Genomic DNA, 23,298 nt, shown 5'->3' with positions numbered 1-23,298 from the left:
CAGCAGGTAAGGGTGCTCTCGGGCGGCTAATGTCCTTTACAATTCGGCCATCAGATTTACCACCAATGCTCCTTATAGGACACATCACTGCACTCTATACTCCTCTGTAAACTGTCCACATCTGTATACCCGTCGCAAGACCCACTGGTTGATGCTTATTTATAAAACTGTCTTAGGCCTCACTCCACCCTATCTGAGATATCTACTGCAGCTCTCATCCTCCACATACAACACCCGTTCTGCCAGTCACATTCTGTTAAAGATCCCCAGAGCACACACATCCCTGTGTCGCTCGTCTTTTCAATTCATTGCTGCTAGCGACTGGAACGAGCTGCAACAAACACTCAAACTGGACAGTTTTATCTCAATCTCCTCATTCAAAGACTCAGTCATGGACACTATTACTGACAGTTGTGGCTTCTTTGTGTGATCTATTGTTGTCTCTACCTTCCTGCGCTTTGTGCTGTTGTCTGTGCCCAATAATGTTTGTACCATGTTTTGGGCTGCTGCCATGTTGTGTTGCTACCATGTTGTTGTCATGTTGTGTTGCTACCATGCTGTGTTGTCATGTGTTGCTGCCATGCTATGTTGTTGTCTTAGGTCTCTCTTTATGTAGTGTTGTCTCTCTTCTCGTGATGTGTGTTTTGTCCTATATCTTTCTTAATATTTTGATTTTTTTAGTCCCAGCGCCCGTCCCCACAGGAGGCCTTTTGCCTTTTGGTAGACCGTCATTGTGTTTTATTTATTTTTTATTTAACTAGGCAAGTCACTTAAGAACTAGTTCTTATTTACAATGACGGCCTACCAAAAGGTAAAAGGCTGTGGGGACAGGGATAAAAAAAGAAATATATACAATATAAATATAGGACAAAACACATCACAACAGGAGAGACACAACACTACATAAAGAGAGACATAACGTAAGGCAACAACGCATGACAGCACAGCATGGTAGCAGCACAGCATGCACAGCATGACAAGAACATGGTAGCATCACAAAAACATGTTACATACATTTTTGGGGAAAGTCAACAGCACAAAGGACAAGAAGGTAGAGACAACAATGCATCATACAAAGCAGCCACAACTGTCAGTAATAGTGTCCATGATTGTCTTTGAATGAAGAGATTGAGATAAAACTGTCCAATTTGAGTGTTTGTTGCAGCTCGTTCCAGTCGCTAGCTGCAGCGAACTGAAAAGAGGAGCGACCCAGGGATGTGTGTGCTTTGGGGACCTTTAACAGAATGTTACTGGCAGAACGTGTGTTGTATGTGGAGGATGAGGGCTGCAGTAGGTACAGTATCTCAGAAAAGGGGGGAGTGAGGCCTAAGAGGGTTTTATAAATGAGCATCAACCAGTGGGTCTTGCGGCGGGTATACAGAGATGCCCAGTTTACATTTGTAAATTAGAATTATTTGACCATTATTTAACTAGGCAAGTCAGTTAAATAATGGTTAAATAATTTACACACAAAAAAAATCCTTATCATGTGACAACAATAAACCAAACCGTTTATATATTTAAAATGCTGTGTTTATTGTCCTTGTCAGTTTATGTAGCATTTAACAGAGATATGAGATTGTTCTGAATGTTTAGGCCTATGGCATATGAGATTATTTGATAGTGTTTTCATGTAACCCACATGAGTCGTCTGAGTCGTCTGAGTAGTCTAACGTTGGCCTAGTGATAATGCCCTCGAAGCCGGTGTTTGGAGAATGTATTGGCACGGGTTCGTCAAGGGCCTGCAAACCGTACCAATATATCCTTCAAACACCGGCTTCGAGGGCATTATCACTTTTATACAATGGGTTAGCAACATATTCAAATAATTATTGACATACAGTATTTGAATTAAAAACGTTATTTTGACAAATGTATTCATACTATTGCATTCATCCACAAGATTTAGTCCTGAAACAAATCTAGGGTTGCTACCCAAGCCGGCTGGTCGTTCGTTCTATTGGTTCAGTTGCCAGAGACGCGACCCAGTAGTTTATTCTAAATGTTCTATTGCCATACTGGCTGGCAACGTCTTATCCCTTGCTCGCTAGCTAGCCAACTACGACTAACTTACATTCATGTAACAGCCAGTGCAGACAAAATAACAACATTAGCTGCATTTGCGTTTGTTTAAGCTGTTTTCTAGTGACATTTATATGGATACATCCACAACAATGAGCTAATGATGTGTGATTTCACCTGGCGTAGAAAATATCGATATGTTATTCTGGCATAGAACAATTCCACGCATGTTAAACAGCAACCCCATTAAAAAACGCAAATACAGACGCTAAAATCATACATGTAACACCAACCATTACAGAAAGAAAAAAAACGAACACTCTTAATTATACAAAAATGGCAGAATAACATATCGTCTCTGTACTGTCTCTCAATTAAATCCCCCAGTCGTTTGTATAGCAAAACATTCCTCGATTTCAAAGCCCTGGAAAATAATGTGAAAAACCTTTCTTGTTCGGCTGCAGGTATTGAGGCCGTAGAATTGACTGGGTCTATAAGGTTGGCCGCATCACAGAATAGCTGGTCATCAACATCTGACATGTCATTAAAAACAGGTCTTTTGGGTGTTTCATTCGGAATGCTCGGGGCGCCGGAATCCCCCAGCTCTAGATTTATGTGGTCGTCTGTGCCGTTTTTCGCCGGTGCGGAGTCTGAATGAAAATAATACATACATAATTACGTTATTAGATATAAAAATATATATGTTAGCTACATACAAATGTCAAATACCTTTCCGTTATAATAATATATATTAACAGTACATAGTTAAAATACCTCGGCTTTTTTGGCGCTTGTTGTGACGAATCGCCGAAACCGGGGGTGTGTGACTTTTTCCCTCTAGCGTTCCAGATTCTGCTGGGTCTGTCTCCGGGCAGTCTGAAAAAACATTATTTGTCCTTGTTTTAACATAGGCTATCAACAGATCTATAACTAATAAAAAGGCTGATAACTAATAACAAAACTGTATAATGGTCCCATACCTTGTCCCTGGAGCGCCGGTTTGTACAGAGTTGGTTAAATCCGCTCTTTTGCTCCCCGTTTACATGGCTAATATTCTCCAAGCTGCTCTAAGCGGTGTTGTTTGTGTGAATATTGTTTTCCATAAAGTTAATAACCCCCCCTCCCCCCCAAAACGAAATATGAAATGACCTCTTCCCCTATCGTTAAAGCGTGCGATACATTTTTAAAACCAGTGATTTAATTCAAAATATTTAGTACCTACATTTTAACACATGTTATAATTACAAATTATGTGTCCGCTGTGCGGGGAAAATGATAATACAAGCGGAACTACGTAGCTAATACTGTTGTAACTGGGGATCCTTATTGTAGCAACACACTTTTGTAGGGAAGGCAATCCTGCGCTGCGTTAGCTAAGTTTTCATGTCATCGGGTGTAGTTCATAAAGGTTGAAGAGTGTATGTTAGGATGAAGTGTGAATTCATGCCAGGAATAATAAGTGTGAAGTTTGATTTCCACCCTTCTGTAATAAGCAGCCAATGAGGTATTTTTTCCTTTATTCATGTGTTTAATCTGAACCCGTTATAACGCCGGTTAAACTGTTATGTATGTAAGCACTTCAGAGTTATACCAAGCTAATAAGTCACTCCTAAGATAATGTTGTAAGAGTGTGTTTAACTGTATTTTTAATTTACTTTATAGTTCTCACTGAAGGGGATAATTCTCACTGAAACTACTGAATAAAGCCGCCAGTTAAAATCATGGAATGGTTGTGCTCGTGGTTACTGAAGGGAGCTACAAGACCATTATTCGTTTCGAATTCACCAACTCAAAGACACTTGCCCGCTCCATCATAACTCCGTAAGTTTTCCCTCCCTGTGTAGATCAAACGTCCTGCCTGTAAATCCTAGGTATGCCCACATCATTAATGAATAAGATGTGTAGAAAACTGTTTAGCCATAGTTAAAGGCCTTTCATAAAGAGCCTGTCATGATTGCATGTCCCTTATGTTTAACACTTATTGCTTGTTACAGAATACTACTGTTGTACATTTAATATCCCCTAGCAGATTTCGTTGCCTTTGCACAAATTCTGTCATGTTACTGTGGTCTTTTTAAAAGTCAATAAAAATTTGTGTAAAGTGGCCATGTTTGTTTCACTGTATATTTGTTTAAGCCCTCCTAGAAACACATCATTTCATCCCACAGCATTAATTAATAAGCTGTGTAGAAGCTGTTTAGCCATAAGTAAAGGCCTTTCATAAAGCGGCTGTCATGATAAACCTGAGTCTGAAAGTACCTTTAGGATCTTTTCTTTGGGGTTCTAATCTCCCCGTGTGTACATGCACTGAAAATCCTTAGGCTGGAGCCATCTGGAAGCTCTGTGCCTGTACATATAAAGAGAACTCAATAGGAAACTAGGCTGAGAAACATTATTTAGATGGCTGTTTAATTGTTGTTTAAAGCCTGCTGAAACTACTGAATAAAGCCGCCAGTTAAAATCATGGAACGGTTGTGCTCGTGGTTACTGACGGGAGCTACAAGACCATTATTCGTTTCGAATTCACCAACTTAAAGACGCTTGCCCGCTCCATCATAACTCCGTAAGTTTTCCCTCCCTGTGTAGATCAAACGTCCTGCCTGTAAATCCTGGGTATGCCCACATCATTAATGAATAAGATGTGTAGAAAACTGTTTAGCCATAGTTAAAGGCCTTTCATAAAGAGCCTGTCATGATTGCATGTCCCTTATGTTTAACACGTATTGTTTGTTACAGAATACTACTGTTGTACATTTAATATCCCCTAGCAGATTTCGTTGCCTTTGCACAAATTCTGTCATGTTACTGTGGTCTTTTTAAAAGTCAATAAAAATGTGTGTAAAGTGGCCATGTTTGTTTCACTGTATATTTGTTTAAGCCCTCCTAGAAACACATAATTTCATCCCACAGCATTAATTAATAAGCTGTGTAGAAGCTGTTTAGCCATAAGTAAAGGCCTTTCATAAAGCGGCTGTCATGATAAACCTGAATCTGAAAGTACCTTTAGGATCTTTTCTTTGGGGTTCTAATCTCCCCGTGTGTACATGCACTGAAAATCCTTAGGCTGGAGCCATCTGGAAGCTCTGTGCCTGTACATATAAAGAGAACTCAATAGGAAACTAGGCTGAGAAACATTATTTAGATGGCTGTTTAATTGTTGTTTAAAGCCTGAAATGGACACAATGCCCAAGGGACCTTGTTTCTAACACACACACACACATTCCTTGTTTCTCACACACACCCACACACACCCACACACACACATATTCAGGTCTTAAAAAAATGGCTTGTTCTGGACATTTATAATGCTGAGGCCACAGCGCTATCTATAGCCCCAGACATTCCTGCTTCATAGATAACAAGCATAAGGGAGATAAAACTGGGGGGTGGAGGGGGGCATGGGCCCCAAAAGTTCAAACACCCTCTAACACATGACCACACGAACAGGGGGGGCGGGGCGGGGGCACATATTCTGTACATGTCATCAGGTCATAAGGTCAGCAATCAATCAAATTTGACACACGCCGTATCCTATTACTCTCTGACTATCCCCCTTAGAAGCATCAACAAGGTACATACTGTAGGTTAGCTGTGTCCCTGAATAAAGTCCTGAATATGTACAGTACCGGTCAAAAGTTTGGACACACCTACTCATTCAAGGGTTTTTCTTTATTTGACTATTTTCTACATTGTAGAAAAACAGTGGAGACATTAAAACTGTGAAATAACACATATGGAATCATGTAGTAACCAGAAAAGTGTTAAACAAATCAAAATAGATCCTTCAAAGTAGCCACCCGTTTGCCTTGATGACAGCTTTGCACTCTTGGCATTCTCTCGAACCAGCTTCAACACACCTAACTTTTGACTGGTACTGTAAGTCCGTGATTGGATCCAAATCCACTTTCATACTTTTCAATCTCACAAGTCTTATAAGGTCACTCTTCTACTTAATCAGTATTGCACTTAACTGCTTGTTGAACCCACCGCTACAAGGGATTGCACATACTTTAGCCCCACTGGCCCTTACATCATGTAATATTGAGCGTGACTTGAATTCAACTTGAAAAGTCCATTTGAAATAACTTTTCTGAAGAAAAGTTAGTTAGCTCAACTACGTTTAAAAAATCAGCAGTTTGTACATTGCATTAATTAACAAAATAATACGAAACAGGACATTTAAATACACCATGCACTGTATATTTGATACAGAAACATAATATAGCCTATATGCTTACCAGACAACAACAACAACAACCCAAATATCATGCAATGCCATTACATGCTTAGAATTTCAAAAGTATACCAATTTGTTTGTATTATTTGTTTGTATTATAATTTGATCCCCTAAGGAGTACGAGCAGATGTGTTGAACCTGTAGCAAGTAGTATATTATATCTGTCAGCATCCTAAACACTTTGTAGTAATATTAATCTCTAGGGTGACTGTGAACAGTGGTTGGAGATGGAGCCTTGGATTGTGTCAACTGTGAGGATTACATCCAAGTCATATTTCACAAATAGAGAAGTGTGAAATGCTAATCTCACCAAATGCATTTTTTCCATAAATCATCCTCGCTAGTGGTGGAATAAGATAGCGACCTGGCCGTCAGAATGATCCATTTGTGGTGTCAAAGGAAGGAACACTGAACTCCAGATTAATGGCAGTGACATCAGCTTTAACTCCCCATCATTGGGGAACATTGGACGTCCACTTGAAAGTGTTTGTAGCAGAACCACTGCTTCTGTACGTGGCCCTGCTCATGAATTTCTCTGTAATCTACAGTGAGCTGGTTTATCTGGTGGAGTGATTTAGCGTCATGTGATTTAGATTCACAGTTGGAATCTCTATGTCTGAGATGAGATAAAAATATCCCCTGAGCTACATGTCAGAGAGTGGTACTGTGGCAAGTTGTTGATCATGAATAGTGCTTTTCAGTTGTCTGCACTAGTAATTATAAGGATTTTCTCAACAAAGTCTTGATAATGATATGGTTGCTGTTCCCTTAAAACTATATTGTTCATTGTATTGTGTCTCATATTTCAAATAGGATAATACATGTAGAGAGAAATCACCAGGACTTTATGTTAGCCTCTTGGTAAATCAATATTTAATACATCCTCAAAGCAGCAGTGTCCATCTGTATCATCCCTGACTGTTTGATTATGCTCTCTCTCTATCAATTTGGTAATGGCTTGCAGCAGGGACATCACTAGAGATTCATGGATAGGGGGGCTAAGCCTCTTTTAGGGGGGTCTGGACAGACTCCCCCAGGATTTGTTTTAAAGCACCCAAAACGTCATTTAATCATGTATTTTTAGAGTAACAATGAGTGTAACGTCAATCAAAATAAGGTTATTTTTGGTCAAGGTTGGCTAAAAGAATACCTGTCTCATAGTTTGTGTTAGACACGGATCTAATATGACTGACTTAAATTCTATCCAAATAAAGAAATTCAAGTCCACTCTGTCCCCATCCATCCAACACCAACAAAAGGCACAAAAAATGGCTGTACGATCTAGCCAAAATACTATTTGGATGTTATTTAAAATCTGATAAAAAAGTAAGATCCCAAACAAATATTACAACCTATATTACAGAACTTCTCCTCCTGCTTCTCTCTTTTAATGCTTATTTTGTGGGGAGACGCATCAAAGTGTACCTCCTATTTTTAAAGGTGACAAAGGGGTCAATAACACCATTGTGGCTTAGTGGCCTAAGCACTTCACCCTCAATGGACATGGCTGCAAGACTTGCAAGCCTTTTCTGACCCATTGTCTTACGCAACCAGGAGTGCAGCCCGGCGCAGTGCACTAAAGGACCTTTCACAGGAGCAGCTGCTCACAGGAATTGTGAGGGCAACCTGAATGATTTCCTTCAGAGAAGGAAACATATCATCATCCAGGAGGTTATGTACAGCAAGCATGTCTTTGGGAGGACATCCAGCCTCTCTTTTCCGGGCAAGGTTTCTGGCCACCAACATCTCTTCTGTTTTAACATCAATACCGTAGTGCTTGGCAACTCAGTTAAGCATGATGTTTCTTGGAGGTTTTTTGAGTTGGGTTCTGCATGCCTGCATGCCTTTGAGCAGACCTGCATCTAGAGTAGGGAATCGCTGGTCAAGCTCACAAACCATCCTGTCCAAGCAGGGGAGCAACAGCTCTGTTTTCATTGTTTGGGAACCTGACAATTCTGTGCCTAAACCCAAGGAGGTCTCCACCACAAAATCTCCCATTTTCCTTTGTTTGTGCTTTCTTGCTGCATCTGCCTCTGGAATATTGTGAATTTCACAGAGTGCTTTGGTTCTGTCATAAAGTTCTGTGGCAAATGCATCTGTGAGTTTGCCTATCAGTGTGTCACATACAGCTTGTTTGCCGAAACAAGCTTCTGCCAGGTCTACAGTCTCTTTCTGGAGGAACTTGTCGTCCCTCAGAAGAACTGATGAAGCTTTGCTCTTAGACCAACAGCCATGGGGGATCCAATGGCAGATAGACAATCCAAAATAGCAGTTAAAGTGTCCAGGACTGCATTTATGGACCGTAGCTGGCATGCCCAGCTAGTGTTTGAGAGCTGTACAAGTTCAGCTCATGCTATTCCAAGTTTGGACTGAGCTTCTTTGAACTTGTGGTGGTTAACAAGGGATGTACTGAAAAAGAAATACACATTCTCCAAGAAACTTGAAAAGTCAGCAGCCTCCGAAATAGCCCTGCAAGTATGACACAACACCAAATGAAGCTCATGAGCATAGAAATGTACATAAATTGCCTCCGGGTGCAGCACTCTGAAATGTGCTTGCACACCTCCTTTGGACCCACTCATGACAGCCGCACCATCATAGGTCTGTGCAACGCACTTTAGGCCTGCTACCCCTCTCATTTGGAGCTGCTGTTGCAACTTATTTGCTATCAATTGGGCATCAAATGACTTGAATACTGCTAGTGCTAGTAAACGCTCCTTAACTGTCCCCTATGTCACATACCTAACACACAGAGCCATCTGTTCAGACTGCCCATCCCTGGCCTCATCCACCATAATGGCATACATTCTAGATTTTGACATCTCAGGGACCATGGTGTCCATAATCTCTTGAAAACAGCATTCGATCATGTCATTCTGAGATTCTGGAGAGAGATATGTCGCATTTGATGGAGTATTGTACCTGTGCAGGAAAGGGTCAAACTCCTTCAAAAGCTTAATACATTCAAGAAGTTCCCTCTATTTGTGCTTTCACTAGATTCATCGTTGGCACGGAAAGAAAGCCCCTGTCTTCCTAACATTGAGGTTACCACAACAATTCTCCTCAGATACTCCCTTCTCTCTGCAATATCACTAGCATGGGCAGATGTTAAAATCTGAGCAATGTTCCCATGACTGCTAGTTGCCTACACAGAAAAGGGCATTTCAGCACTGCTGGTTTGAGAAGTAAAATTGAGTAGAGTACTCTGTTCAAAAAGCACAGCTTTCTGCTTTCCATGTAGAGTTTTTGGCAAAAACATTCAATTTGATTATTTTGTCAGTAATGGCTGCAAAAACTTGAAAAAAGCTTTGTTTATCTTTGGTAAACATGAAATGGCACGAACACACAGAGACAGTGTTGTGGCATGGCAAAGCTACCACCAAAACTTTACTGTGGGTACCTATTCAGCTTCACTTGTCTGGGCCCAGTGCCTTTGTCACCTAAATTGCTCTCATTTCTGGAAGGAGTTGCTGCAGCGGCTTGATTCTTTCTTTCTCTGGATTTGTTTGTTGTCCCTCCCTCTCTGGATCTGTTTGTTGTCCCTCCCTCTCTGGATCTGTTTGTTCTCCCTCCCTGTCTGGATCTGTTTGTTGTCCCTCCCTCTCTGGATCTGTTTGTTGTCCCTCCCTGTCTGGATCTGTTTGTTGTCCCTCCCTGTCTGGATCTGTTTGTTGTCCCTCCCTGTCTGGATCTGTTTGTTCTCCCTCCCTGTCTGGATCTGTTTGTTCTCCCTCCCTGTCTGGATCTGTTTGTTGTCCCTCCCGGTCTGGATCTGTTTGTTGTCCCTCCCTCTCTGGATCTGTTTGTTCTCCCTCCCTGTCTGGATCTGTTTGTTGTCCCTCCCTCTCTGGATCTGTTTGTTCTCCCTCCCTGTCTGGATCTGTTTGTTGTCCCTCCCTCGCTGTCTGGATCTGTTTGTTGTCCCTGCCTCCCTGTCTGGATCTGTTTGTTGTCCCTCCCTGTCTGGATGTGTTTGTTGTCCCTCCCTCCCTGTCTGGATCTGTTTGTTGTCCCTCCCTCCCTGTCTGGATCTGTTTGTTGTCCCTCCCTCCCTGTCTGGATCTGTTTGTTGTCCCTCCCTCCCTCTCTGGTTCTGTTTGTTGTCCCTCCCTGCCTGGATCTGTTTGTTCTCCCTCCCTGGCTGGATCTGTTTGTAGTCCCTCCCTGTCTGGATCTGTTTGTTGTCCCTCCCTGTCTGGATCTGTTTGTTGTCCCTCCCTCTCTGGATCTGTTTGTTGTCCCTCCCTGTCTGGATCTGTTTGTTGTCCCTCCCTGTCTGGATCTGTTTGTTGTCCCTCCCTGTCTGGATCTGTTTGTTGTCCCTCCCTGTCTGGATCTGTTTGTTGTCCCTCCCTGTCTGGATCTGTTTGTTGTCCCTCCCTCCCTGTCTGGATCTGTTTGTTGTCCCTCCCTCCCTGTCTGGATCTGTTTGTTGTCCCTCCCTGTCTGGATCTGTTTGTTGTCCCTCCCTGTCTGGATCTGTTTGTTCTCCCTCCCTGTCTGGATCTGTTTGTTCTCCCTCCCTGTCTGGATCTGTTTGTTGTCCCTCCCTGTCTGGATCTGTTTGTTGATCCTCCCTGTCTGGATCTGTTTGTTGTCCCTCCCTCTCTGGATCTGTTTGTTGTCCCTCCCTGTCCGGATCTGTTTGTTGTCCCTCCCTGTATGGATCTGTTTGTTGTCCCTCCCTCGCTGTCTGGATCTGTTTGTTGTCCCTCCCTTCCTGTCTGGATCTGTTTGTTGTCCCTCCCTCCCTGTCTGGATCTGTTTGTTGTCCCTCCCTGTCTGGATGTGTTTGTTGTCCGTCCCTCCCTGTCTGGATCTGTTTGTTGTCCCTCCCTCCCTGTCTGGATCTGTTTGTTGTCCCTCCCTCCCTGTCTGGATCTGTTTGTTGTCCCTCCCTCCCTGTCTCGATCTGTTTGTTGTCCCTCCCTCCCTGTCTGGATCTGTTTGTTGTCCCTCCCTCCCTGTCTGGATCTGTTTGTTGTCCCTCCCTCCCTCTCTGGTTCTGTTTGTAGTCCCTCCCTGCCTGGATCTGTTTGTTCTCCCTCCCTGGCTGGATCTGTTTGTAGTCCCTCCCTGTCTGGATCTGTTTGTTGTCCCTCCCTGTCTGGATCTGTTTGTTGTCCCTCCCTCTCTGGATCTGTTTGTTGTCCCTCCCTGTCTGGATCTGTTTGTTGTCCCTCCCTGTCTGGATCTGTTTGTTGTCCCTCCCTGTCTGGATCTGTTTGTTGTCCCTCCCTGTCTGGATCTGTTTGTTGTCCCTCCCTCCCTGTCTGGATCTGTTTGTTGTCCCTCCCTCCCTGTCTGGATCTGTTTGTTGTCCCTCCCTCCCTGTCTGGTTCTGTTTGTTGTCCATCCCTGTCTGGATCTGTTTGTTGTCCCTCCCTGTCTGGATCTGTTTGTTCTCCCTCCCTGTCTGGATCTGTTTGTCGTCCCTCCCTCTCTGGATCTGTTTGTTGATCCTCCCTGTCTGGATCTGTTTGTTGATCCTCCCTGTCTGGATCTGTTTGTTGTCCCTCCCTCTCTGGATCTGTTTGTTGTCCCTCCCTGTCCGGATCTGTTTGTTGTCCCTCGCTGTCTGGATCTGTTTGTTGTCCCTCCCTCTCTGGATCTGTTTGTTGTCCCTCCCTCGCTGTCTGGATCTGTTTGTTGTCCCTCCCTCCCTGTCTGGATCTGTTTGTTGTCCCTCCCTCCCTGTCTGGATCTGTTTGTTGTCCCTCCCTCCCTGTCTGGATCTGTTTGTTGTCCCTCCCTGTCTGGATGTGTTTGTTGTCCCTCCCTCCCTGTCTGGATCTGTTTGTTGTCCCTCCCTCCCTGTCTGGATCTGTTTGTTGTCCATCCCTCCCTCTCTGGTTCTGTTTGTTGTCCCTCCCTATCTGGATCTGTTTGTTGTCCCTCCCTCCCTGTCTGGATGTGTTTGTTGTCCCTCCCTCCCTGTCTGGATCTGTTTGTTGTCCCTCCGTCCCTCTCTGGTTCTGTTTGTTGTCCCTCCCTGCCTGGATCTGTTTGTTCTCCCTCCCTGTCTGGATCTGTTTGTTGTCCCTCCCTCTCTGGATCTGTTTGTTGTCCCTCCCTGTCTGGATCTGTTTGTTGTCCCTTCCTGGCTGGATCTGTTTGTAGTCCCTCCCTGTCTGGATCTGTTTGTTGTCCCTCCCTGTCTGGATCTGTTTGTTGTCCCTCCCTGTCTGGATCTGTTTGTTGTCCCTCCCTCTCTGGATCTGTTTGTTCTCCCTCCCTGTCTGGATCTGTTTGTTGTCCCTCCCTGTCTGGATCTGTTTGTTGTCCCTCCCTGTCTGGATCTGTTTGTTGTCCCTCCCTGTCTGGATCTGTTTGTTGTCCCTCCCTGTCTGGATCTGTTTGTTGTCCCTCCCTGTCTGGATCTGTTTGTTGTCCCTCCCTCCCTGTCTGGATCTGTTTGTTGTCCCTCCCTCCCTGTCTGGTTCTGTTTGTTGTCCATCCCTGTCTGGATCTGTTTGTTGTCCCTCCCTGTCTGGATCTGTTTGTTGTCCCTCCCTGTCTGGATCTGTTTGTTCTCCCTCCCTGTCTGGATCTGTTTGTCGTCCCTCCCTCTCCGGATCTGTTTGTTGATCCTCCCTGTCTGGATCTGTTTGTTGATCCTCCCTGTCCGGATCTGTTTGTTGTCCCTCCCTGTCTGGATCTGTTTGTTGTCCCTCCCTCTCTGGATCTGTTTGTTCTCCCTCCCTGTCTGGATCTGTTTGTTGTCCCTCCCTGTCTGGATCTGTTTGTTGTCCCTCCCTGTCTGGATCTGTTTGTTGTCCCTCCCTCCCTGTCTGGATCTGTTTGTTGTCCCTCCCTCCCTGTCTGGATCTGTTTGTTGTCCCTCCCTCCCTGTCTGGTTCTGTTTGTTGTCCATCCCTGTCTGGTTCTGTTTGTTGTCCCTCCCTGTCTGGATCTGTTGTTGTCCCTCCCTGTCTGGATCTGTTTGTTCTCCCTCCCTGTCTGGATCTGTTTGTCGTCCCTCCCTCTCTGGATCTGTTTGTTGATCCTCCCTGTCTGGATCTGTTTGTTGTCCCTCCCTGTCTGGATCTGTTTGTTGTCCCTCCCTCTCTGGATCTGTTTGTTGTCCCTCCCTGTCTGGATCTGTTTGTTGTCCCTCCCTGTCTGGATCTGTTTGTTGTCCCTCCCTGTCTGGATCTGTTTGTTGTCCCTCCCTCCCTGTCTGGATCTGTTTGTTGTCCCTCCCTCCCTGTCTGGTTCTGTTTGTTGTCCATCCCTGTCTGGATCTGTTTGTTGTCCCTCCCTGTCTGGATCTGTTTGTTGTCCCTCCCTGTCTGGATCTGTTTGTTCTCCCTCCCTGTCTGGATCTGTTTGTCGTCCCTCCCTCTCCGGATCTGTTTGTTGATCCTCCCTGTCTGGATCTGTTTGTTGATCCTCCCTGTCCGGATCTGTTTGTTGTCCCTCCCTGTCTGGATCTGTTTGTTGTCCCTCCCTCTCTGGATCTGTTTGTTCTCCCTCCCTGTCTGGATCTGTTTGTTGTCCCTCCCTGTCTGGATCTGTTTGTTGTCCCTCCCTGTCTGGATCTGTTTGTTGTCCCTCCCTCCCTGTCTGGATCTGTTTGTTGTCCCTCCCTCCCTGTCTGGATCTGTTTGTTGTCCCTCCCTCCCTGTCTGGTTCTGTTTGTTGTCCATCCCTGTCTGGTTCTGTTTGTTGTCCCTCCCTGTCTGGATCTGTTGTTGTCCCTCCCTGTCTGGATCTGTTTGTTCTCCCTCCCTGTCTGGATCTGTTTGTCGTCCCTCCCTCTCTGGATCTGTTTGTTGATCCTCCCTGTCTGGATCTGTTTGTTGATCCTCCCTGTCTGGATCTGTTTGTTGTCCCTCCCTGTCTGGATCTGTTTGTTGTTCCTCCCTGTCTGGATCTGTTTGTTGTCCCTCCCTGTCTGGATCTGTTTGTTGTCCCTCCCTCCCTGTCTGGATGTGTTTGTTGTCCCTCCCTCCCTGTCTGGATCTGTTTGTTGTCCCTCCCTCCCTCTCTGGTTCTGTTTGTTGTACCGCCCTGCCTGGATCTGTTTGTTCTCCCTCCCTGGCTGGATCTGTTTGTAGTCCCTCCCTGTCTGGAGGTGTTTGTTGTCCCTCCCTCTCTGGATCTGTTGTCCCCCCCTGTCTGGATCTGTTTGTTTTCCCTCCCTGTCTGGATCTGTTTGTTGATCCTCCCTGTCTGGATCTGTTTGTTGTCCCTCCCTGTCTGGATCTGTTTGTTGATCCTCCCTGTCTGGAACTGTTTGTCGTCCCTCCCTGTCTGGATCTGTTTGCCGTCCCTCCCTCTCTGGATCTGTTTGTCATCCCTCCCTGTCTGGATCTGTTTCTTGTCCCTCCCTGTCTGGATCTGTTTCTTGTCCCTCCCTCTCTGGATCTGTTTGTTCTCCCTCCCTGTCTGGATCTGTTTCTTGTCCCTCCCTCTCTGTATCTGTTTGTTCTCCCTCCCTCTCTGGATCTGTTTGTTGTCCCTCCCTCTCTGGATATGTTTGTTCTCCCTCCCTGTCTGGATCTGTTTGTCGTCCCTCCCTCTCTGGATCTGTTTGTCGTCCCTCCCTCTCTGGTTCTGTTTGTCGTCCCTCCCTGTCTGGATCTGTTTGTCGTCCCTCCCTGTCTGGATCTGTTTGTTGTCCCTCCCTCTCTGGATCTGTTTGTTCTCCCTCCCTCTCTGGATCTGTTTGTTGTCCCTCCCTCTCTGGATCTGTTTGTTGTCCCTCCCTCTCTGGATCTGTTTGTTCTCCCTCCCTGTCTGGATCTGTTTGTTCTCCCTCCCTGTCTGGATCTGTTTGTTGTCCCTCCCTCTCTGGATCTGTTTGTTCTCCCTCCCTGTCTGGATCTGTTTGTTCTCCCTCCCTGTCTGGATCTGTTTGTTGATCCTCTCTCTCTGGATCTGTGTCTTCTCCCTCTCTCTCTGGGCATGTTTGCTCTCTCTCACTTATGCAGCTCGCATGTTGATCTCTGCCTTGCACAGAAGCCTCTCTTTCTGCATGACCCTTTAAGATATCATGAGCATAATGTATTTACGCCTAACAAAGGTAAGACATACACTGTCATATGCTGTACAAATTTAACCGAAAGCTTACACATCTACTTGCTTTTTTTACCACAAAACTTCACCAGACAAGCTCCCTCAGCCCTGACAGCCTCCATCTTCTTTCCCTCATTATTGTCTGCTGTGTTTTGACGTGTTTTGTTATTAAACTCATACCTACATTAACTCAAGGCTTAATAGGTGATTAATCAGTTAAAGTTTGAATTTGTTTGTTTGAACTGGTAAAATATTAATTTCTCACCGGATTGGCCTTCGTCAGAGCTGCTGGCACTGCCTCTTTTGAATTATTTCCGTATATCCATCTAACGTTAGTCGTTATCTAGCCTACAGTTGAGAAATTGAGGATAATACAATGACATTGGGATCAACACTATGCCACCTTTTCTACACATGACCTACTGATAATTGTTTTGCAATGGCCTACTGAATGAAAGTCTTTGAGTATGCAATGATATGTGCATGATGTTATGTCATCTGTCACATTTATAGCCTGGCACAAATAGCAAGACTGCATTAAATATAATGTTAATTAGATACCATCTGTCTCTTTTATAGCCTGGCACAGATAGCAAAACTACATTAAATACAACATTAACTAACGTAAACTCACTCACTTTTGAACATCGCCTTGGTCTGTATTTCTCTCCCTTCCAACAGAATCAATTACCTGACCCCCACGCTGCCCGTTTCTGCATGATTCAAGAAGGCAATGAGCCCCATCGGGTCTTTAAAAAAATGGCGGGTGGGAAGTGAAACTAATGTGTGATAGTGAGAAGGAGAGATGTTGTGTGGGAAAATGGCTTTTTTTCACTCGATCTGTCCAACTTATCACCTTATCGCCTCTAAAATGTAAATAAAACACTATAAAGAGTTTATATAATGTGTCATTACATACCTATTTGAAGGTTTGTGTCGAATTTGAATCGGGTATTTAGGGTGGTGCTAAAGTGAAGTAAACAGCAGCTTTGAGAATGATGATCGCATGCAATGATGACACGCAAAATGACTAGGTTAATCCCCCTTACCCCCATCACTGTCCATTTCTTGTTTTTAAAGGATGAGAGAAGTGCTACACCTGGTGGAGAGAGATTGTAAGACAAAAATAGTTTAGTTTCTTTATGCGTGCTGTACGTTACGGCATGACACATCACGATGTAACGGAGGGTCATTTTTTTCAACTTTTCTCCAATACTATAGAGCCATTACCATGTTGATCAACGCTTGAATAGAAACGTAGTTCACACCCCCGATTTTGAAGTCAACACAGTCGATACAGTCCCATTGGTTTTCTTTGTAGCCTCGTTTGAATGTTGCGGTAGCGCACATTTGTACGGAATGTGGTGAGTTTACGTTAGATATCATCGCCACATAACATACAGGCAGCCTCACATAAAAACATATTGGTTAACAAAGCTTTGATTATGACCAAAGTCTATAGTAGTGTATACTCTCTCTCTCTCTGTTCTAACTTACCACAAATTCACATCGTAGCCTATCCGTCCTGTCAGAGCCTTTTCCTGTCAGTTTACTGTCAGCTAGCAGTCTCAAGCCACAGCAGTGGCTAACGATGTTAGATACAAGTAGACCTAACTGTCACTAGAGCTTGCAGCAGCCTCTGCAGCAGCAGTCCCCCCCCAGGTCCTAGTGCTCGCCCGGTAAGAAGTTTAAGATGCGATGGAACGGTTGACAAAAAAAAAGAAATCCCAGAGAAAATATATTGACTGATATGTTGATTTATTTTGGGGGGCTAATTAATATTTTAGGGGGGATAAAGATCCCATAAAATAGGCCTATCAATGTCCCTGGCTAGCAGTCAGTAGTGGAGGATTGAGAGATCTACCACCTTTCACATCTACCACCGCAATCTAATAAAACGATTCAAAGGCAGTTCCAAGAATAAATATTATGCAGCGGAAACAGGGCTGAGGCATAGAGAACACAGATACCTATAGACGTCTCTGGGAGTCCTCCCAGGCTTCTGGGAGAGATGGCGGCGCAGCCTGAAAAGTTAAGGGATAGTTTGCCATTTCAAAGAGACCGAGTGATAAGACACAATTTAAAGCGGCTGCAACCTATTCTGCTGCCGCAGTGCTCCACAGAATTTTTAATGGGATCTTTAGAAAAGAGATAATGGTTCAGACACAAAACCCACCGACAAAAGAACATAGCTCACAACTCAGAATAACACAAAGAACATACCTAATACCATTTAAGTAAGTGCCTGGGCTAATAATGGAGCACATTTCATACCTGTGTTCCATTTCAAGACATGAAAGTCAATATTGTTCTCATGTGTGAAACCACTTCAGATCCTTGAGTGCGTTCACGCAAGACAAGTAGTTAAAGATGGAATCCACAGTCGTCGGAAGCTGAGCCATGGCCGCCCCACCACCATTGTTATTGTTCTTGTTGCTGAGCTGAGGAGACGTCACGCAGCATGGTAAAAAAAAATGGGCCTCCAGGGTAGCACAGTGTCCTAAGGCACTGCATCGCAGTGCTAGCTGTGCCACCAGAGACTGGCTGCGACAGAGCCCAAAAGGTGGCGCTACAAAGTATTAACTTAAGGGGGCTGAATAATTTTGCACGCCCAATTTTTCAGTTTTTGATTTGTTAAAAAAGTTTGAAATATCCAATAAATGTCGTTCCACTTCATGATTGTGTCCCACTTGTTGTTGATTCTTCACAAAAAAATACAGTTTTATATCTTTATGTTTGAAGCCTGAAATATGGCAAAAGGTCGCAAAGTTCAAGGGGGCCGAATACTTTCGCAAGGCACTGTATATTCGATAATATATCCGTCGAGGCAAATGGTTTCTCATAAGAAGCGATTGGAAAAATGGCTACCTCAGTATTTTACGCAAGATTTTCTGCGGGAGACACCATGTGACCACTTGCTAAATATGGTCCCTTATGGCTATTCTTAAACGGAAATACGTAAAAAGACGTCACAATGCTGTAGACACATTGGGGAATACGTGGAAAACGTAAGCTCATTCGTAGCCATATAAGGAGTCATTGGCGGTTTCAAAAAATGCGGCACTTCCTGGTTGGATTTTTATCTGGGTTTCGCCTGTAACATCAGTTATGTTGCACTCACAGACAATATCTTTGCAGTTTTGGAAACGTCGGAGTGTTTTCTATCCAAAGCTGTCAATTATATGCATAGTCGAGCATCTTTTTGTGACAGAATATCTTGTTTAAAATGGGAACGTTTTTCATCCAAAAATAAAAATAGCGCCCCCTAACACCAATTAACAGTTCCTCGTCTGTTAACCGTTCCTCTTTTCCTATGCACATGTGATTCAAATACATTTCACTCCATTACACCATGACAGGGTGGAATACTGTTAGTTATTGCCTTAACATTCATTTGAACATTTAAATAATTTAGTAATTATCTTACCATTACCTTAAACATATAAATCATATGTATTTCTATAACAGCCTTCTTAACAGTTAATTTGTGGAATTTCTTAATGTGTTTAAGCCAATAAATTGTGTTGTGGCAAGGTATTCAGAAGATAACCCTATTTGGTAAAAGACCAAGTCCATATTATGGCAAGAACAGCTCAAATAAGCAAAGAGAAATGACAGGCCATCATTACTTTAAGACATGAAGGTTAGTCAACACGGAAAATGTCAAGAACTTTGAAAGTTTCTTCAAGTGCAGTCGCAGAAACCATCAAGCAGTATGATGAAACATTTAAAAGTCCAAAAGTTGATGTGTCAACTCCGGATTGCCTCTTTAAATATTTTAATTTGTAAAAAATATCTGCAAGCTTTCGATTATCCACCATTGTCAACAGGGTAACGATAAATGTAAATATTTTGTTGTTGTGTATGTAGCTATGTTGCTGTAGAACATTGCTTTTGTGACAAATTACTTGTCTTTGGGCTTTGATGGATCATTATTTACAAAATAACTGGCCGGAGGAGAATCCTATAGATAACTTTTAAAACACTCCCTCCCCGTAGCCAGCAGTCCTTCACTGCATGGAGCCCTCTCTCGTTAATAAGTATCTTCAAGGTGGAATGGGCTTTGTGTACAGGACTGCGTCAGTGCAAGAATCTAGCAGTAGGGCAGGGGTACATTCATTTTGGCTTGGTTTGGAACATGAAAGAAGGTTAGAGTTTGATAGGTGCATGCCAATGTAAATGCTGCTTTGCAAGGTCTTCAAGGGCATTCGATTTAACGAAAATATACAATTCATAATGTTGTCCCTATCATGTAATCTCTCAAAAATATTGCGCCAAAATGTTCCTTTAAAGTCATTCACACGAAACATGCAAATGATTAAAGCAATTCAACAATGGAATTCACTGGTTTTTTGATATTGACTCTCAATCATATTTAGTTTCAGACTTTAGTAGTCTAGTCCAATGAAATATGAATGCCTTGAGTGTGCTCTGGGTCTCATTTTGGCCTTAGCAGCCCACAGCCACTAAAATATTGTAGAATTCCAGGCTGTGATACCATGCCACATCCAGATGCAGGACTTATTGCTTCAGTCAGTACGAGCCTGAAGCAATAAGAGTGAGTAATCACTTACGGGGGCTATACAGTATAGTCACATTTCAGTGACCAGCCAAGAGGGAGAGCCATGAGCTACAAGGGACCTCGGTTGGACGCCTGTATCTGAAAGATGTCCACCCAGAATAAAGATGTTGAACAATTCAAATCAGAGCCAAAGTTACATCATTTCATCGGCCTTTGATTACTCTCTTAGCACACAATTAATGAACTCTCCATTCATGACTGGTTTATTATTATTTATTTGGCTTAAAAATACAATTACATTCTAATCCTGGCCATAAATGGTATTAGTAATAAATCCATACATTGGATTACTTGAAGACATTAGCTCGGTACTTGAAGAGCATGCATGAAATAAGTCACAAAGCATGCCTCTGTGCCTTTCCGGAAGATCTGTGCTCCGATAACCTTATTTAATCATGAAGTCCCTCAAAGATTAAACGAGGTTCAATCTTGTGAGTGCCAATAAGCAGCTGTCAGTTTGACTTGCATCAGCTTTACATGAGAAAGGGCAGGTCTTTGGCAGATCCGAGGTGAGTGACGGGAGCTAAAAGGAGTGAAAACCTGAAATGAAACAGCCCAGCAATTATAAATCACAGGTGTGGCTTGTGGGGTGTTATATATAGGTTTTCTCATTTTAACAAATAGCATACTATCCTGACAGGTCTCCTGTGAAGCTAAGCAAGGTTCAGCTTGTTTTTTTTGTATTTATTTTTTACATTAGATAAAAGTAGAGACTCAGGGCTACAAAATGGTATATCATACACTGCATTTGAGGAACAATGGAAAAGTAATTCTGCTTTGAATGTTGATCAACTTGTAAACTCACTTTTGAGAAAATCGCCTTTGAATGTTATGCTATCTAGTGAAGAGCTCTTCTTTGTCTAAACCCATTCAGAATCGTTCACACCCTCTTAATAAGCTTTAGCCCCACCCATCTCGTTTCGCTCTCGGAGCGCACACTTGATGCTCTGGCCGATGATTTGTTTACCTATGGATAACATGGAAACAGCCTAAACAGCTCAGCTGGCAACAATTTCATTACGCTTTTTTTTACAAACGTTTACTGACACCGGCCATATTCAATGGGTGTTGTACACACGTCACGTAACGTTAGCTAACGAGCCAGCCAGCCAACGTTAGCTAGTGAAACAACATTGAACAGTGCCAACAATGCCACAGTGTTGGGAGGTAACCAACCATGTTCAATGTTAGATAGCTAACATTAGGCTCTAACTAGAACAGCAAACGGCTCTGGGAAACTAATAATAACATCAGCAACGGAGCCAGCCAACTAACGTTAGCTAGCTAGCTAGCTAGCTAACAGTACACTTTTGCTTAAGACATTTAGCTAGCTAGGTAAACAATGTACCTAGCTAGGTAAACAAAGTGTAAATTCACACACGTTAGCTACACAATAATACAAAAATGTAAAAGCCGCATTCAACAGGATTACCAACACAGCTGATGAGCTTCTATGGCAGACCAATACAAACTCCTCTCTCGGCATGTCCAGCCCACTCATTATCTCAGCCAATCACGGCTAGGTTGCTCATTTTTTCTGTGGCTTAACTAACAAGGCTCGTATTTAACAATTTTATTCATATTTACAGATGGCATACAAATTTGAAAGTTCACATGTTCAAGAAGGTATTTCTGCCAAACAACGTAATTTGATAAAAAAATATATGATTACGTTCAAACGGCTCTCCTGGGAAGTCGTGACTTGCAACATGCGCCTAGTTTCCTGAATCGGGTCACATATGCATCTATTCATCACAGATACTTTTTTTTAAACTTAGGAGTGTGGATCAGAAAACCAGTCATTGTCTGGTGTGACCACCATTTGCCTCATGCACCTCTTTCACATAGAGTTGATCAGGCTGTTGATTGTGGTCTGTGGAACCTTGCCCCACTCCTCTTCAATGGCTGTGCAATGTTGCTGGATATTGGCGGGAACTGAACACTCTGTCGAACACATCGACCCAGAGCATCCCAAACATGCTCAATGCGTGACATGTCTGGTGAGTATGCAGGCCATGGAAGAACTAGGACATTTTCAGCTTCCTGGAAATGTGTACAGATCCTTGCAACATGGGGCCATGCATTATCATGCTGAAACATGATAATGGGGCTCAGGATCTCGTCAAGGTATCTCTGTGCCGTCGATAAAATGCAATTGTGTTCATTGTCCGTAGCTTCTGCCTGCCCATACCATAGCTCAACTCCCACCATGAGACACTGTTCACAACGCTGACATCAGCAAACCGCTCGCCCACACAATGCCATACACGTGGTCTGCGGTTGTGAGTCCGGTTGGACTAACTGCCAAAGTCTCTATAATGACGTTGGATGCGGCTTATGGGGGAGAAATGAACATTCAATTCTCTGGCAACATTTGTGGTGGACGTTCCTGCAGTCAGCATGCCAATTGCACACTCCCTCAAAACACAAGACATCTGTGGAATTGTGTTGTGACAAATCTGCACATTTTAGAGTGGCCTTTTCTTGCACCTGTGTAATGATCATGCTGTTTAATCAGCTTCTTGATATGTCACACCTATCAGGTGGATATATTATCTTGGAAAAGGAGAAATGCTCACTAACAGGAATGTAAACAAATTTGTGCAAAACATTTGTTAGAAATAAGCTTTTTGTGCCTATGGAACATTTCTGGGATCTTTTATTTCAACTCATGAAACATGAGATCCACACATTTATATTTTTGTTCAGTGTAATTAGGACTATTTTACTATTTATGACATTGCACTGGCAAAACGATTGAGCAGATGGATCAAACAGATGACAAGTAGGAGGATCAGCTGAGTAATTAAAAGCTTTAGATTTCATTTGACTTGTTAAATGCGTAGTTCATCTTTCAACCTGAGGTGTGGATGAAACGGCAACACCGTAGGTAAATAAAAAATACTCGCCGAATCACCCTAAGTACAAATTTAGCTTGAACTTCATACACGTGAACTTTGCCGATACACTTTTTTTAATGAGTACCTGCAGTGAAAACAAGAGCATGACTAGTGTGCAGGGCTAGGTGCAGCCTCTATGATGAACTCTTTATTTACATTTACATTTTAGTTTCTTATCCAGAGCGACTTACAGTTGAGCGGGAGAGTTGAGGAGGAGAGTGCACCCACTGATTTTCTCCTTACATAGAGTCTGCATAACACCACCATGCTATAGCAGATTCATGTCACCATCAAGCACAAGGCAGAAAATACAGTACGAATGTACTTTGTTCAACTGCTATGTCATTCACTGTTCTCGTGTGGAATCGTATACAATTTACATAATACAAAATTCTCACATGGAAATATTTTCTCTTTGCTCAACCGGATCACTCTATTTGATATTGCTAGCATCAGATACATTTTCTGAGATAACATACATTTACTTTGCAAAACTACAGGTCATCTTTGAACAAATGCATTGCCAGGTTGGGGAA

The 23,298-nt window shown here is 43.3% G+C and overlaps 1 long non-coding RNA gene across 1 annotated transcript; it reads right to left on the bottom strand.

Moving 5' to 3' along the window:
- Positions 1-2,221: 2,221 nt before the first annotated feature.
- Positions 2,222-3,070, bottom strand: LOC115136978 (uncharacterized). Its single transcript, XR_003864740.2, has 3 exons — positions 3,003-3,070; positions 2,797-2,898; positions 2,222-2,672 (listed from the first exon to the last, which is right to left on the bottom strand). It is a non-coding gene; the product is annotated as an uncharacterized LOC115136978 (long non-coding RNA).
- Positions 3,071-23,298: the final 20,228 nt, after the last annotated feature.

The sequence above is a fragment of the Oncorhynchus nerka genome, linkage group LG11, assembly GCF_034236695.1.
Source record: "Oncorhynchus nerka isolate Pitt River linkage group LG11, Oner_Uvic_2.0, whole genome shotgun sequence".
Classification (NCBI taxonomy): Eukaryota; Metazoa; Chordata; class Actinopteri; order Salmoniformes; family Salmonidae; genus Oncorhynchus; species Oncorhynchus nerka.
The sequence above is the reverse complement of the archived record's forward strand: the minus strand, read 5'-3'. Positions and strand labels throughout refer to the sequence as shown.